Below are 17,019 nucleotides of genomic sequence, written 5' to 3'. Positions count from 1 at the left end.
AGTACCATTTGTTCCAATTGATCGATGCATAGACCAAAGAGAGTTGGTGACAATGGACATCCTTGTTTAACCCCAATAGTGCTTACAATTTTTTTTGAAATTTCTCTTCCCATGCGCAATTGACAAATCACCTTCTCGTAGATTCGAGAAACCGCAAGCATAAACTCACTTGGCACTTGGAGTTCTTCCATCCTTCTCCACAAATTGTTACGTGGAATCATATCAAAGGCTTTCTTAAAGTCCACAAAACAACAATACAATCGCTTGCCTTTCAACCGACTTTCCTCCATGAGAACACGAAGAGTGACAAGATGATCAATGGTGCTATGGCAACGACGAAAACCCGCTTGTCCCTTTGCACGCTTGTCATTCTCTTGAGCCCAATCACTCAATTTCATCTCCATTATGCACCCAAACAACTTTGCCATAAGAGACCCAATCATTATAGTCCGGTAGTTGCTTACATTCTTTACATCCCCTCCTTTATGCAAAGGCTTAACCCAATTAGTACTCCAATCATAAGGCATACCATGTTGAAGTGCAAGGTTGAACATATCACACATCCACTCATGGGTAAAATCTCCCGTCCATTTGATCATCTCCGGCTTGATACCTTGAAGATCTCCCGCTTTGCGAGTGGCCAACTTTTCAAGCCCACCGCATACATCCTCAATAGTAAAAAAAGACGGCATACATGGGAGTGAACCATAAAATGACATTTTTTCAGTATTTGCTTGCTCATATAATTGCCTACACTGTGTGTACATATCCACTAGACTCAAGTTACCAAAATTCTCAACCCGCTTGCCTCTCAAGTTTCTCCAAAATCTTCCACATGCATGTGCCTTTTTTTGGACTTGAAATTCTTGTTCCTTTACTTTCCATCTTCTTCTCTTCTTTTGAATCAATGCCTTGTATGTATGCAAATGACTTTGATAGTTGTCTTTGTCCATAGTTGCATCAAGCTTTATCAAGGACTTTCGAGCATCTTGACATTCTTTATCAAACCACCTTTTGCGTGATCTATCTTTGTTGATATACCATGGAGATGCTTTATGGCAAAGCATTCTTCCGCACAAGAACAAATAGCTTTCTTGAAAGATTCCCATTTAGTTTCCAATGGTGCATCACATTGAAGCTTTGTCATCCATAATTTTTGCTCAACCATTTCAATGTACATTGGTGCCCGTTTGAAATCCATACATAGTGATAACTTCTCTTTCCTTTGGCTGAGATTATCATGCTTAGTTGCTTCTCCACATGAAAGGTCAATACATAAGGTGCGATGGTCGGATTCCGGGGTCCATTGACCAAACATAAAACTCTTTATGCGATACATGATGGCTTCAGAGAGTAGCATATAGTCAATCACACTATCCCCATTATGTATCCTACATGTAAATCCATTGGTTCCACTCCACAAAGATACACCATTGGCAATGAGCATACCTGTGCTATTACACATGTGTAAAAGTAACTTTCCATAGTGATCCGGCTCTTTCTCATCCATTGAAGTACGATCATACAAGTGAACTTCCTCCAACTCCCTTGAAATGTATGGCATATCAAATTGTTGAGTATCATGTTGCAATGTTTTTGTGCGAGCATTCATATCCCCAAATACAATAACATCACCTTCACCTTTGAAATAAGCAATGTCCTCTTCCAAATCAGAAAATGGTTGATCTCTATCCATGCAAGCATAAAAAGGAGAATCATGATGAGGAATGTAGCAACCGGCTACAAAAATGGGTGCTCTTTTTTGTGTCATAATTTTCAGCCATACATAACGTTTGTACTTGTCATCTTTCACAATTGATACAAAATCTTCCAATCCTTTCTTAACCATACATGCTAACCCTCCTTGTCCTCTTCGTTGCTTGAGATTCTTTGACCACATCAATGAATGTACATTGTAATCCTCCAAGCCGTTAATCCTTTATGTATCATGCTCCCAAGTTTCAATAAGAAGTACAACATCGGCTTTGCTTGTTAGTTCATCAATGCCAACCCCCGCATTCCATGGGTATCCATTACAATTCCAAAAGCATATTTTCAATTGTAACTCGGTCTCATAGGTCACGCATCCCTATTTGCTTGAGAGACTTGCCCCCTCCTTGGGCACATTTTCTTTATGAGAGATCTCCATGTTTTTATTATTCTTTTCCTCATATGCCTTGCGACGCATATTTTGTTGCTTAATAGTGCGATCTTCACATACAAAACATTTATACCCCTCAAATAGATCCAACTATTATCAAGGATAATCTTTCGCTTGGTCTCATCCGGCATGGTGCATACAATTGGCCGTTCTCCCGAGCGAGGAGCTCCTTGCTTCCCCACTCTATGTGCTCCATAGACCATAACTCCGGACATGCCAAAGTGGATTTTGAAGAAATCTTCAATAACAATGGCAAGAGAAGGAGGTGTCTCTAACTTCTCTTCGGGAATTCCACGAATAACAATGTTCTTGGAATGTCGCTCCCGTTCCTTCAACTCCTCCACATCCACATTCTCAACATTCTTTGTTTGAACCATAGCTTGCATGAGTGAGGAATTAGAAACCACATTGCTACCACATACATCAGCCCAAGACTTGTTTGTGCATACATTTTTCATGTCGCATACATCCCGGCTCATAGTGTCAAATTTCTCCTCTTTCAATACATGGTCATGCTCTACTTTGCTCATCCACTCCTTCAAAGCATTCAAATCCACAAGAGAGCGTTTACATTCCTTGACTTCGTCTTCAAGTTGCATCAAACGTGTTGTTTGCATCTCAAGTGTCCTCTTGAGATTCTCATTCTCAACCACAAGTACCCTTAGTGTGACATTCTCCATTGCAAGTGCTCGTAAGTCTTTGCCTTGTTTGTTTACGGTCTCTTGCAATGATACCAAGTACGTCATGATCATGGTTTTCGATGTCGTTGGTTGGGTGGTTGTGTTGCTATCTCCACACTTAGGAGATTTTGGATCATTTTCCACAATGGTTGTGGACCTTGTTGAAGAAGAAGAACCCTTGCGAGTGCCGGAAGACATTGTATGTAAAATAGGAGATGAGAATCAATTTTGTTGAACCTGTCCACTTCGAAAATGCTGCTACAAAAACGCCTTCCATAACTCTGAAAATTTCTGTCTTTACATCAATGCGTAGAGGACTTCGTGCTCTTCGATTGAGGCTATAGATCACCCAAATCGGAGTTCGGATGAAGAAGTTATGATCAAAAGAGTGGACTGCTGTCTACTAGGTCAAAAAACGGCTGCGTTTTTAGAGAGAGAGAGAGAGAGAGAGAGAGAGAGAGAGAGATTTATTTGAAAGAAAAGTAAGAGCAAGGTCACTTTGCCTTTACTTTAAGTTAGCATAAACTTTGAAAAACAAAACGGGTGCTAGTGCTTGGTCCAAGCTCCCCTTTTTGGCTTTCTAAAATAAACCCTTAGTATTGTATTGGATGAGGGAGACTTTCATTGTTTTCAGTGCATGATGGAGACTTACCTTTCATTTCACATCCTGACATGTCTTTACTTTTCTCACATTCTATTGTTTTAGAATGCTAAAGTGAAGCTTCACCTTGCATAATTTTAGTAAATTTTACAGATACACAAATATATATGTTTTTTCTTGCATTTTATTATTTTAGAATGCTAAAGTGAAGCTTCACCTTTGCATAATTCTTTTAAATTCTATACACACACACACACACACACACACACATATTAATTAGTTCTTTTTAATTCACCTTTCATTTCACAGCTTCACATGGCTTTACATTTCTTGCATTTTATAGCTTGATTCTAGTCAGTGTTAGCGTTCGAGAAAGTCTCTTTAATTAAGCGGCTGCTGCTGATCGAGTTTCCTTCTCGCAAAGAAGAAAACTGGAAATACTAGCAGAAATTTTGAGATTTGTAAAATTTTTGGATGACTTTCTCACATATTTCATCGGATTTTCTTCCGTTTACCATTGTTTGCAACTAGCTAGTCACGATTTTCAATCGGCTCAAGACTAAAGCTGAGGCAATCCTTTCCCAAGTACTGATACCAGTTTAATTCAACCTAACAATTTTATCACTTTCTTATTGTTTTTGAAAGCCGTCGTGACCCTTTCACTTGTTTTTCAAAGTTTATGCTAACTTAAAGTTAGAGCAAAGTGACCTTGCTCTTACTTTTCTTTTAAATAAATCTCTCTCTCTCTCTCTCTCTCTCTCATACACACACACACACACACTCACACACACACACACACACCCTCTTGAGTAACATGCTGTAAGCTCAACTGTCCTCGCATAGATCTTTGAGGTCTCTTGAATAGTTTTCTACGACACTAAAATTCTCCTTTTTCTTCATCTTCTTCTCTCTCTCTCTTTCTATCTATCTCTACAAACCTCTCTCTCTCTCTCTCTCTCTCTCTCTCTCTCACACACACACACACACACACACACACACACACACACTCATACATTCTCCCCCTCTCTCTCCCTCTCCAATCCCACATGTCCCTCCCTCTCCCTCTCTCTCTCTCTCTCTCTCTCTCTCTCTCTCTCTCTTCCCCCCCCCCCCCCCCCCCAGATCATATTCCTCCGTCCGTTGCCCACTATCCTCTCTCTTTTTGGTCCCCTCCATATTCCTCTTTCCTCCCCTCCCCCCCTTCCCTCTCTCTCTCTCTCTCTCTCTCTCTCTCACACACACACACACACACACACACACACACACACACACCAGTGTATTTTGGTTTTGATAGAATCCAACGTGCTATGATGCATATGTAACATCACCCATATAGCCCACAACTACAAAACCATGTTCTTTGCTAGAACATGGAAACCATACTCTTTCCAATATGCTTGAAACTATCCCCTTGTCAATGATACACACTATCTCAATCATTCGGCTTGGCTCTCACTCCCCTAGATGCAAGACAGACACTGGAGGAAATCCAAGACAACAAAGTGGACAAGGAGGTGTTGCATGTATAATTAAGAAGGGATTGAAAGACTATGTCTCTATTGTCAAAGATGACAAGATATATGGCTTCAAAAAATGACACCAATTGGCACACCTATTTTTGTGGTAGGTTTATACATTCCTCACTGTGACTCCAAATTTTATGCTTGCTTGGATAGAGATCAGCCATTTGTTGACTTAAAAGAAGACATTGCTCACTTCAAGGACAAAGGTGAGGTCATTGTCTTTGGTGAGATGAATGCACACACAAAACTTGCAGTATGACATAAAACAACTTAACATGCTGCATGTTTCAAGGAGATAAACAGACATACACATGTATAGTCAAACCTCCAATGATGAAAAAGAGCCCAACCAATATGGCAAGACACTTTTACATATGTGGAGTAGTACCAGAATGCTCATTCCAAATGTTGTATCTTTATGGAAGGGAACTAATGGCTTTACATGTAGAAAACACAATGGAGATAGTGTGATTGACTATATGATACTGAAACCATCTTGGAGTGCATACAAAGTTTTACACTTGGCCAATTGAATCCAAAATCGGACCATAGGACTTTAATTATTGATCTCAAATGTAGGGAGAGACCAGAGCATGTAAATGCTAACCATAATGTGGGAAAGTCTCTTTTGTGCATTAACTTCAAACAAGCATTTATGTATGCTGATACGGTTGAGCAAATATTATGGTAGACAAAGCTTCCAAAGGATTCAACATAGAATGCAAGTGGGAAGCTTTCAAACAAGTCATTTCCTCTTGCATGGAAAAATGCTTTGCTGTGAAGTATGTCTTGCAAATGTGTCAATAAAGATAGCTCAAAGAAAAAATGGTTTGATATGGAATGTAAAGAAGCCCAAAAGTACTTGATGAGTTTAACTGCACACAAAGATAATGAAGAATATCACATGCATACAAAGCACTTGCTCAAAAAAAGAGAAGAAGGTGGGAAGTCAATCGACAATTTTTTCAAGCTCAAGAGAAAGCACATGCATGTGTAAATTTTGGAGAAACCTAAAGGGTAAGAGAGTTAAGAAATTTGGTGACATGAATATTATGGGTATATATATGCATTGTAAGAATCTATATGAGCAACCAAACATGGAAAAGATACCATGTCATGATTCTCTTTCATGTCTACCTTCCTTTTTGTAGTTGGAGATGTATGTGGAGGACATGAGAAATTGGATATCCTGAAGGTATCAAGGCAAAAATTCTTAAATGGACAAGGGAGAAAACACATTCTTGGATATGTGATCTGTTTAACCTTGCACTTCAGCAGGATATGCCTCATGATTGGAGTACACATTGGATCAATCCCTTACATAAAGTGGAGATGCAAACAATGTAAACAATTGTCGATCCATAATGGTCGGTTCTCTTATGGAAAAGTTGTTTGTATATGTCTTGGAAAAACAAAGATAAGTGAATGTGCATATGGGCACGTGGGTTTTTGAAAACATCATAGCACCATTGATCACCTTGTCACTTTTTCAAGTTCTCATGGAAGAAATCTGATTGAGAGGTAAATGATTGTATTGTTTTTTTGTAGACTTCAAGAAAGCTCTTGGATATGGCTCCTAGAGAGAATCTTTGGAGACCTATGGAGGAACTCCAAGTGCCAAGTGATTATTTGCATGTGATCTCTCGCATATATGAGAAGGTGATATGTCAAGCACGTAGAGGAGAGGGAACTTTAGAATTTTTTGCAAGCACTATTGGTGTCAAGCAAGGATGTCCACTTTTATTGACTCTCTTTGGGCTTCTCCATTGATGAATTAGAACACATGGTTCTTGAGTTTATGCAACAAAAAGGCATTGAAGAGGTGATGACTAGAAATGCCGTCATCATGCTTTTGTTATATGTGGATGAGGTAGTTCTCTTGGCCCATACTTTAGAAGCCGCACAAAAGCTTATGATTGTCTTGGAAAAGTTTTGCTTGCATAGTGGGCTCATTGTGAATGGCTCTAAAACAAAGGTTATGCTTGTGAAAACTCTCAACAAGGAGAAGCCATGCATTGTGTACAATAGAGAGGCACTTGAAGTGGTCGAGAGCTTCAAGTACCTTGGCTTGGAGATTTTGGACAACCATAAACGGAGTGATTGCGCTATGTGACGTTTGGAAGCTGCCAAGAGAGCCTACTATGCATTCAAGAACATGTGCAATGCGAGAGAGATTGAATTTTGGGTTCTCAAGAAATACCTCTTTGACACCTTGGTGATGTAGGTGCTTCTTTATGGAGTCGAAGTATGGGGTGGTAGCATCTCTAAGTTTACTTGGAAAGAGTTTAAGAATGTCCAAAATTGTTTTCTTACAAACTTTCTCCAAGTAAAGACACAAACACCATACATGCTCTTCGTTCTTGTGTGCGGATTGCTCCCCATTGAGGTTATGGGTATGGAGAGAGTCGTGGTGTACATGCTTAAGATGCAACAAAACGACTTGCAAGAATTGCATGGGGAGCAAGTAAAACATCTCCAAAAGATGCACAAAAGCAAAATATTACATTCAGGATGGATGCAAGACATCAATAAGTGGTCTGGAAGATAGGATGCATTACACTTGCTTCATAATGCCTTGATAGACTCCAAAGTGAATGAAGCTTCCTTACAATACCAATGTATCATGACGTGGGAGAAATCTGAACGTTCATGCTTCATTCTCCGAGTGAGGAAACCACGTCCACCCTTACATGCTTGAACCCATCTCCTTTAGTGTGATCCGCACTATAGCCTCCATCTGCCTTAGGTATCATTCGCTACAATGCAAGACATGACGTTGGGGCACTCGCAAGGAGTCTCGTCGATATGCACTTTATGCCCCAGGCATATTTGCACATCCAAAGTACCACACCCGGCTTGAGTGCTCGGCTTTTGATCACATTAGAGCTTGCTTTCCTCATATTTTCAGCCATGAAAACTCCCTACACACATTCCTCTCCCAATCACAATTTGGACTCTCAATTGCAGTGCTCATTTCCACCATTCTCGACGATGATCAAGAGTCACTTGTGAACTCCATACACACCACATGTTTCTTTTGGTCCCATAAGTCATATTTGACCTCTAAGGAAGATAATGAAATCTCTCTCTCTCTCTCTCTCTCTCTCTCTCTCTCCATGCACAACGAGACCTGAATCCAGAAATTGGGTGAACTTCCAGTGACTATATGGTTTGCTTCTTCCTTAAACAATAAGGATGACAATAAAGCTCTTGATGTTTGATTCTTTTGTATAAATGTGTGTGTGTGTGTGTGTGTGTGTGTGTGAGAGAGAGAGAGAGAGAGAGAGAGAGAGAGAGAGTAGCCAAATGTGTGAATATATTAATCACCAACAATGAACTAGGCTACCCGTTTTCTTTAATAGACTTAAGATATGCCCCAAACTATTACACCACTCAAGTACAACAAAGGCACAAGAGTAGTTCCTAAGGAAGCTTAATGATAGAAGCTGAGCTCCTATGATGTAGTGCTTCATGTCCAAAATGCTAATTGGGCACAAGACAAACTCAAAGACACAATGAAATTGATGGAGTGCAAATAGTTGCTTGCTATCTTTCACAAATAAAAAAAGTTGAACTTGACGTGTAAAACAATCCTGCCCTCCTATTTGCATTGGGAACATATACGAGAATATAGTGTGCACTAGTAAATGCCTCACATGCAAGACAAACAAACACATGAAAATAATCAGCCCACCAATAGCAGTATATGTTTTGGAATCAAAACTTAAAATTGTGGAGGAGATTGGATAGGGCGCATCATAGTTTCTTGATAGCCACTCAAGGAGGCCAAGTTTAGCAACCATAATTGAGTGTAGAAGAAAGAATCACACCAGTGAGAATCAATCCTTCTTCTATAGGGGACTTGAGGGGAGGGGCCCCTCAAGTCCCAAAGGGAGGAGTAGAGGGCATCCCTCATCAGATGAAGGGTTGCACGAGATGGATCAACTGCGTGAAGGGATGAACGAAAGCCACCACCCCACTAATTTTAGAAGCTCTATCTTCCTTTTGGCTAAGCCCATGTGGGAGGCAACTAGCAAGGAAAATCCACGAACGATAATGAAGACGACAAGCCTCATGGAATGCCTCAACCAATTTTCCACTAAAACCTTTGTAGGCCATATTATGTATATATCTATGTACAAAACATAAAAAAAGTAGTTAATTTTTGAGATATATCAGTACACTATTTATCCAACTCTTATTTATAAGCACCTATTATAAGCTCTATACAAAATTCATTCTAGTTTTTAGGTCATTATTAAAGTCATGAATTACTTAAATCATGACATAGTGTTGATTGTTGGATCTCTCTCTCTCTCTCTCTCTCTCTCTCTCTCTCTCATGTACATATGTTAGTTCTCACATGATAGTCATTTGTCATCTTATATATGTGGCATAAAAGTAAGAGGCTCTGCTCTCAGCTGCTTATCCCCTAGATTGACCCAATCCTCCATAGCTTTGACTTTGATGATAGCCCAAAGAATAGTGACTTTAGATACTCTCACATGATCAAAAGTAGCAAAGTTTAAAGCATTCCAAACGAAGTATAAAAACTTCTTGTCAAAAAAACACATTGCACATGAAAGGTACCAAAAGTGACATTAAATGTTGATAAGTTAACATGCACAGTATGTTGTACATGATATATAATTAATAGCCACCATTCCTTCACATCCTTACAATACAAAAGATATGGCTTAAGGTCTTCTGTGCATTACACTTGGTACACTTCCCATTTGAGATTTTTTTCTTAGAAAACAACTCACCAATAGGTAGAGCACCGGTAAGCATTCTCCATAGAGAAAAATTGTGTTTATAAGAAGAAGGTAGAGCCCAAATGCTAGAGAACCTACTAATCCACTAGTCCCTAGATCTCTATAGACTCCACATCTTGGCACATCTAGAGATAATATCCACATTCACAAGCAACAAGTTATCGAATTTAGTTGTAGAAGAAGTCCACATTTCCTTGTAGAAGTGGGGAGCTACAAGTCGCAAATCTATCATAAGACCTCAAAATAGCCCATGTAAGCCTAACCATGCTAGGCTCTATGTGCGAACGTGCCCATAGATTGCCTTTTGTGCTTTGCTTTCAGCTTGACAAAGAAACCTTTTGAGGCATCATTAGTGTCTTCTAGTTCTCTAGCTTTACACACGAATCTAGCTTTAGCCACTTGTACCTTAGCTTACTTAAGCATAGTTTCTCTTGCATCTTGTATTTCCTTACATTTCTCTACACTTACTTTCCTATTCTAAAATTTTCCCAAGCGTTCTCTAACTCTATCCATAATTTTATGCATCATTGCTCTTTATGAAGCCGCATGCTCCTTACCAACTTGTTTTATACAATCCTGCATTCTCGATAAAATTTTCATCCAAGAGGCTAGAGGGTCTAGATTCAAAGATTCAACAAAGTTGATAAGCATTCTAACATAATCTCGTTATGCAACAACACGTCATTCACCATTAAAGGTCTAGAAAACCAACAAAATTAAAGCACTAGAGGAAAGTGCTATGCATCCACACAGGAGTAGGTTGCGTGTGATATGTTTCTAGGCTCATTGAAGGGAATCTAAACCAGATTGATTGCTTTGTTTCCTGCAAACGAAGGTTTGTATAATGTATACAATATGGGTTGAGAGAGAGAGAGAGAGAGAGAGAGAGAGAGAGAGTACCTTTTCCCTAGTCGAGAGAGACTTGATCAACACGTTATCATTGCAAACGCCAGAGCTGCTTAGCAATGCTCCGGATAAGAAACGTATATTAAACAAATCCTGCACACGAATCCTGCACACGATGTGGTCCACCACAATCGCAGCATTGAAAAGGTGGCACAATATCGTTGCAAGTGCCAGAGCTGCTTAGCAATGCTTTGGACAAGATATGTATATTAAACAAATCCTGCACACGATGTGGTCCAACACAATCGTAGCAATCGTGTTAATGTTTTGGCTTCTCGCTACAAAAGCAGGTGCCTGATACACAGGCTCGATTTGCCCCAAATGATCTTCAACATACTAATGGGGTCCCATGTCAACTGTATCAATTACATATAGAACAACCAGGTCAATGCCATCATCATACTCAAAATACGTACAAGGTGATTAACAACCTACCTGGTTCATAGTGGTAACTTTTTGGTGTGGAGGCTATGGTCCTAGCACGAGAGATGGTAAGGGCACAGATTGGACAACACTTTGAGTCTTAGGGACCAAGTGCTGCAATGGTTGCTCGACAGTTGGAGCATGCATTAGCGCGGGTACTTGAAGTGCACTAGTCCAAGATAAAGGTAGTCTATTTGTCAATGTGCGTTTAAGCACTAGGCAATCCTTAGATTGATGGCCATATCTACCACATGAATTGCATTTCCCATTGAATTTTTCTCAAAAGGTCGGACATTCACTAGTGTTATGTGGGCCCAAATAAATTGAGCACCATTGTTGCCCTCTTTTGGGATACATATGATTGTTTGATGGAGCACGATTATCTCTAAAGCTTTCTTGGATAGCCTTGGTGAGATTTTCCAAATTCATGTCAGATATTTTTGGTCTTTAGAAAAAGGTTTTATGGTCATTGACTCATGCTCTAAGGCTGGTGAGCTAGTCGACTTTGTTCCAAATGGTACTTCTTTTCATGCTATCATTAAGTTATCTTCTAATTGGATTGCATTGGCTGTGACTACTTCCCAAGTGGTAATACCTTTAGTGGCTAGACCATTGTAAATTTCTTCATGTCTCATTCTTTGGATGAATCTATTAAGAAGCTCTTTATTGTGTCAAAATGCTCATTTGGAGTACATTGAGAATTAGATGCTTTAAGCGGCTGATAGAATCTTTCACTAACTCGCCTTTCTAAGAACCTAGGGGACTAGCTTGGGAGATCCACCTCCCTACCACCCTATTTATAGACTATGTGGCTCATAGCCCTAGTCCATTTGGATCCCAAGTCCGCATTTCAAGTTGTCCAAGCCCTTGGCCTATGTTCGTGACCCCTTGGGTTGCCCTTGGCTTTACATTACTCCCCCCTTAGAGAAGAGTTTTCGTCCTTACAAACAAAAGTGGGAAACTTCTTCTTCAGAACACTAATGCTTTCCCAAGTGGCACCTTCTTTAGGTCGATCTTTCCACCTGACTAAAGCTTGTCGACGTACATGATGATGAGTCCGCAAATTATGATAGTCTAAGATGTATTCATGTTCATGCGATTGGACTGGAGGTTCAATGAAATCAACAAAAATTTGTTGGTCAATGACATTGTCGTCCCCATGCAAGAGTTTGCATAAACGACTTACATGAAACACCAGATGTATACGAGAGTACGCAGGTAATGAGAGTTTGTAGGCTCAATCACCAACTCGCTTGAATATCTTGAAAGGCCCACAATATATCAGAGATAATTTAGATGTTGGCCCTGTCTTTAGACTTTCTGAATGCTTTGGCACACGCAAAAAGGTCTCTTCCCCTTCTGTGAAGGTAACTTGCCAACGTTTCTCATCAGCATACTTTATACCGATCTTGTGCTTGTCAAACATTTTGACGACCCACTTTCTGCATTTCCATATGGTCTTGGAGAAATTGTTGTGTAAACCATTTTGTGCTTTCATGGTCAAACACAATTTCAAAATGTGCCCTATACAGATAATGCTGCCAAGTCTTCAAGGCTGACACTATTGCATAGAGTTCTCTTTCATAAGCAAAATAATTCTGCTGGGCTGAATCAAGATTCTTGCTTTTGAATGAAATTGGCCTTCCCCTCTGTAGAAGTATTGGTCCAATAGCTCGGTTACTGGCATCCGTTTCTAAAACGATCGGCTACAAAGGATCCACAATAGCCAAAATAGGAGCTGTAGCTAGTGTGTCCTTCAAAGCATCAAAACTTTGCTATTGAGATAGGCCTCACTGAAAAGTTTTTCCCTTGGCCTTCATTTGGTTTGTCACCGAAAATACAATTTGAGCATAGTTTTTCATGAACCTTTGATAAAAACCTGCAAATCCCAAGAAAATCTGAAGCTCGTCCAAATTTCTGGGAGAGGGCCACCTCCAAATGGCATCCACTTTTGGATTGATCCATGTGTAATTTGTCAGCAAAATAACATGCCCTAAATAGTGACTCTCCTCCTTGAGAAAATCACACTTTGATTCTTTGGCATATAATTTATGTTCTTGTTACAAGTCAAACACCGGCTTCAGATGTTATGAATGCTTTTCTTAAGAAGCACTATTCACAAGAATGTCGTTGAGAAAAAAAGTAACAAACTTGCCTAGATATGGTCTCTCCTTTGGTCTAGTGATCAACAATTCATTTACATAAAGAACCACAATGATAAGTACATTGTTGGGATTCAGGCCAACTGGCCGGACATCCCACTTACTACTAACCCATCTACTAACTTAACCATTATACACTTATTTTTTAATATAACAGAATAAGGAGCTACAATAGGATAACGTTGTTGTGCGCTCCACCCAAATCAGATCTCTCTCTCTCTCTCTCTCTCTGTGCTCTCGCACTTGCACTTGCACACGCTTCTGCGGCAACTTCAACTGGTATCAAAGCAGGGTTTGTGCTTGCCGTTTTCACGTCCGCACGTGTACGCACTTTCAAAAGTGCAAACAGGTTTTCGATTTTGGCATCAGCAAATTCAGCGTTCCAAGAGCATTTCCAGCAATCGAAAGCTTCATCCGAGCTACGCTTCAGGAGTTGTATTTTTCAACTCCACTTTTGCTACAACTACAGGTACAGGTACAGGACACAGGTGCAGGTTGTTCATAGGCTATTTTGCGATGGTATGTAGCCGTTTTATGGCTATTATGTGCTATTGAGACGGTGTTTAAGGGCTGATTAGGAGCACTTTTCGGCATCAACATTTTCTCAAGTTTTTCAGGCATCCATCTCCTCACATGTTCTTGCATACATCCAGGACATCCAGGTTTCTTACAGGTTGCAGTGTTTTGCATCAACACAGATTTTAGTGGGAGCACTTGATGCGCATATGCATTGTTTTAGCACTTTTGATAGTGCTTGAGCTCTTTTGAGAGCGATTTTACTCCCCATAGGGATTTGTTTACTACTTGCACATTTTGTTTGGCGCCGGTTTGAGCGCGTATACTGCACCTTGCAGTATTGTTGACAGTGGATGTACGTTGAGTTGCAGAAACTGCCATATGTACCTTTTGTGGAACCGATTTGGCTTGTTTTTGGCAGTCTCGACCGTTTCTGAGACTCGGTTCGGAGGCCCTTTTTGAGACTGGGATGGTTTCTTGTCTGCATAACCTTTTGTGAGGGTCGATAGCATGAGGTTTTCTTGCGCTGGGGGATTCTCGAATATTGAGATCCTTTCGGTGATACAGGTTGCTGGAGTACCCCTTTTTTCGTGGCCTTGCCATAGGACATGTATAGAGAGGGCTAGATGCATTTGACAGCGTGTTGGCAGTCTTGGGTCAGCTTTTGACTTTTTATGCACAATTAGTGGTTGATGCAAAAGTACAAGTTAGACTTGTAGCCAAAGGGTTCAAACAGCAAAAGGGAGTCGATTTTGATGAAATCTTCTCGCCTGTGGTCAAGATCACAACGCTTAGAACCGTACTTGGTCTTGTAGCGATTGAGGACATGGAACTTGTCCAAATGGATGCGAAGACAACATTTCTTCATGGGGATCTCGATGAGGATGATTACATGCAGCAGCCTGAAGGGTCTGTTCAGGAGAACGCATCTTGTGAGGAGCTAGTATGTAAGCTCAAAAAGGCACTTTATGGCTTAAAGCAGGGTTCAAGGCAGTGGTATCATAAATTTGATGCATGTATGAGGTCTCAAGGATATAAAAGGAGCGAAGAGGATCACTGCTTGTACACAAGAAAGCTAGATGATGGCTCGATGATCATTCTAGTTTTGTATGTTGGTGAGCCGATATATGGCAAATTGTGGCAGCAAGCATTAGGAAGCAGTGAAGCACATTCTCAGGTACCTCAAAGGTACGGTCGGCAGGTGTTTACGCTTCAAGAACAGTGATGCATCCATCATGGGTTATGCGCATGCAGACTATGCGGGTTGTGTCGGCAATAGGAGATCGGCATCTTGCTATGTCTTCATATTAGCTGGAGCAGCAGTATCTTGGAGGTCATGTCTTCAAGATTGTACGTCGTCTTCCACTATGGAAGCAGAGTATGTTGCATTGTCGGATGCAAGTAAAGAGGCTGTATGGTTATCTCGCTTAGTCAGAAATCTTGGCATTGATGAGACTCCAGTGATATATTGTGATAGCCATAGTGCTCTTGCATTGGCAAGGAATCCCATGTTTCATTCCAAATTGAAACACATTGAAGTCAGGTATCATCTCGTGAGAGATTTCTTGGCCAAAAAGCTCATTGATTTCGCATAAAGTCCATGTGTCATTTTCTATAAGTGCATCATATTCTGATTGCATGATAGCCATCCAATTTTTTAAATTCTGTACTTCATCAAAAGACAGAGGTTCCTCAACATCATGTAAGCTAGACATAACCAAAGTATAACAATCTGATGTATAAGATGCATGGTCAAAGCCTGAACGAGTACGACTAGACAAAGGTGCATCCAATTTACTGTCACGCAATGTATGCACCAGTCATTTTGACATACCTCTAGCCTGCTCATTTTCAGCCCTTTCCTCATCAAGTACATCATGTACATGTGCATCAGTAATAGGCTGATCTATAACATTTTTGGAAACCCCCATTGGATGTACATTTGCCTCATTAGAATTTACATTCAAACTTCCACCACTGAAAAGAGGCAACAAAGTGTCATAATGTCATGTGAGCTTACATTACTGTCTCCAGTACATGACAACAAGGGCTGAACAAAATCTTCCACAAACACTATATCCCGTGAAACCAAATTACGCTTTGTTTGCAGATGATACAACATGTAACCTTTGCTTTCAGCACTATAACCAACAAAAATACATTTGACAGCCTTATCATCCAATTTTCTGCGCTGTGTTTGTGGCACCAAAGCATATGCCAAACAACTGAAAACACGCATGTGCTCAATAGAAGGATTTCTATCATGCCATGCTTCATATGGAATAATAGACTGCAAAGCTTTCGTAGGACATATGTTAAGTGCATAAGTGGCACACATGATGGCTCAAGCCAAAAGAATGCTACTTTCAAGATGGAAGATTTGGGGCTGTTGCATCATTACTTGGGCATACAATTTAAGCAATGTGATGGTGGTATTACCTTGTGTCAGAAAAGTTACATAGAGACATTGCTATGTAAGTTTGGACTTAAGGATTGCAAACCTATTGCCACTCCCATGGAAACAGGTTTGAAGTTAAGTCTACTTGATGCTAGTGATCCTGCCGATGTCACTCTTTACCAAACTGCTCTTGGCTATCTCATTTATGTATGCAACACGAGGCCATATATTCAATTTGCAGTCTCACAGGTCAACAGATTTATGCGTAGCCCAGGTTCTAAGCATTGGCAGGCTGTCAAGAGGATTTTCCACTACCTTAGTGGCACTTTACATCTTGGCTTGTTTTATCCCAAGGGGGGATCATTGCCGCCAGACCTACATGCTTTTTCGAACTCAGATTGGGCTGGTTGTTTTGACACTCGAGTGTCCACAGTTGGTTTTGTTTTCATGCTTGCCAGTTCATGTATATCATGGTTGAGCAAGAGCAACCTAATGTGGCCACTTCTCATTGTGAGGCTGACTACAGGGAAGTCTTCACAGCGACAGTTGAGTGTGTATGGCTCAGACGCCTTATGGGCTAATTTGGGTGTTGGACACGACACTACTAACACTATCTACACTGATAGTCAGAGCGCATTGGCAGTTGCGAGGAACCTAGTTTTTCATGCTCGCACAAAGCACATTGAGGTGCATTACCACTATGTCAGAGAGAGGCTCTCAGAAGGAGAGATCAACTTGGCTTATGTACCAACACAGGACAACTTTGCAGATCTTTTCACAAAGGCATTGTCTCGTGAGAAGCTCGATCCTTTCCGCAAAGCTTTGGGCTTACTCCCCTTTGTGGACTGATCATGTCCTCAGGGCATGTCACTTC

This window comes from Adiantum capillus-veneris, chromosome 27, assembly GCF_014529385.1.
Source record: "Adiantum capillus-veneris isolate H3 chromosome 27, ASM1452938v2, whole genome shotgun sequence".
Classification (NCBI taxonomy): Eukaryota; Viridiplantae; Streptophyta; class Polypodiopsida; order Polypodiales; family Pteridaceae; genus Adiantum; species Adiantum capillus-veneris.
Note: the sequence above shows the minus strand (reverse complement) of the source record.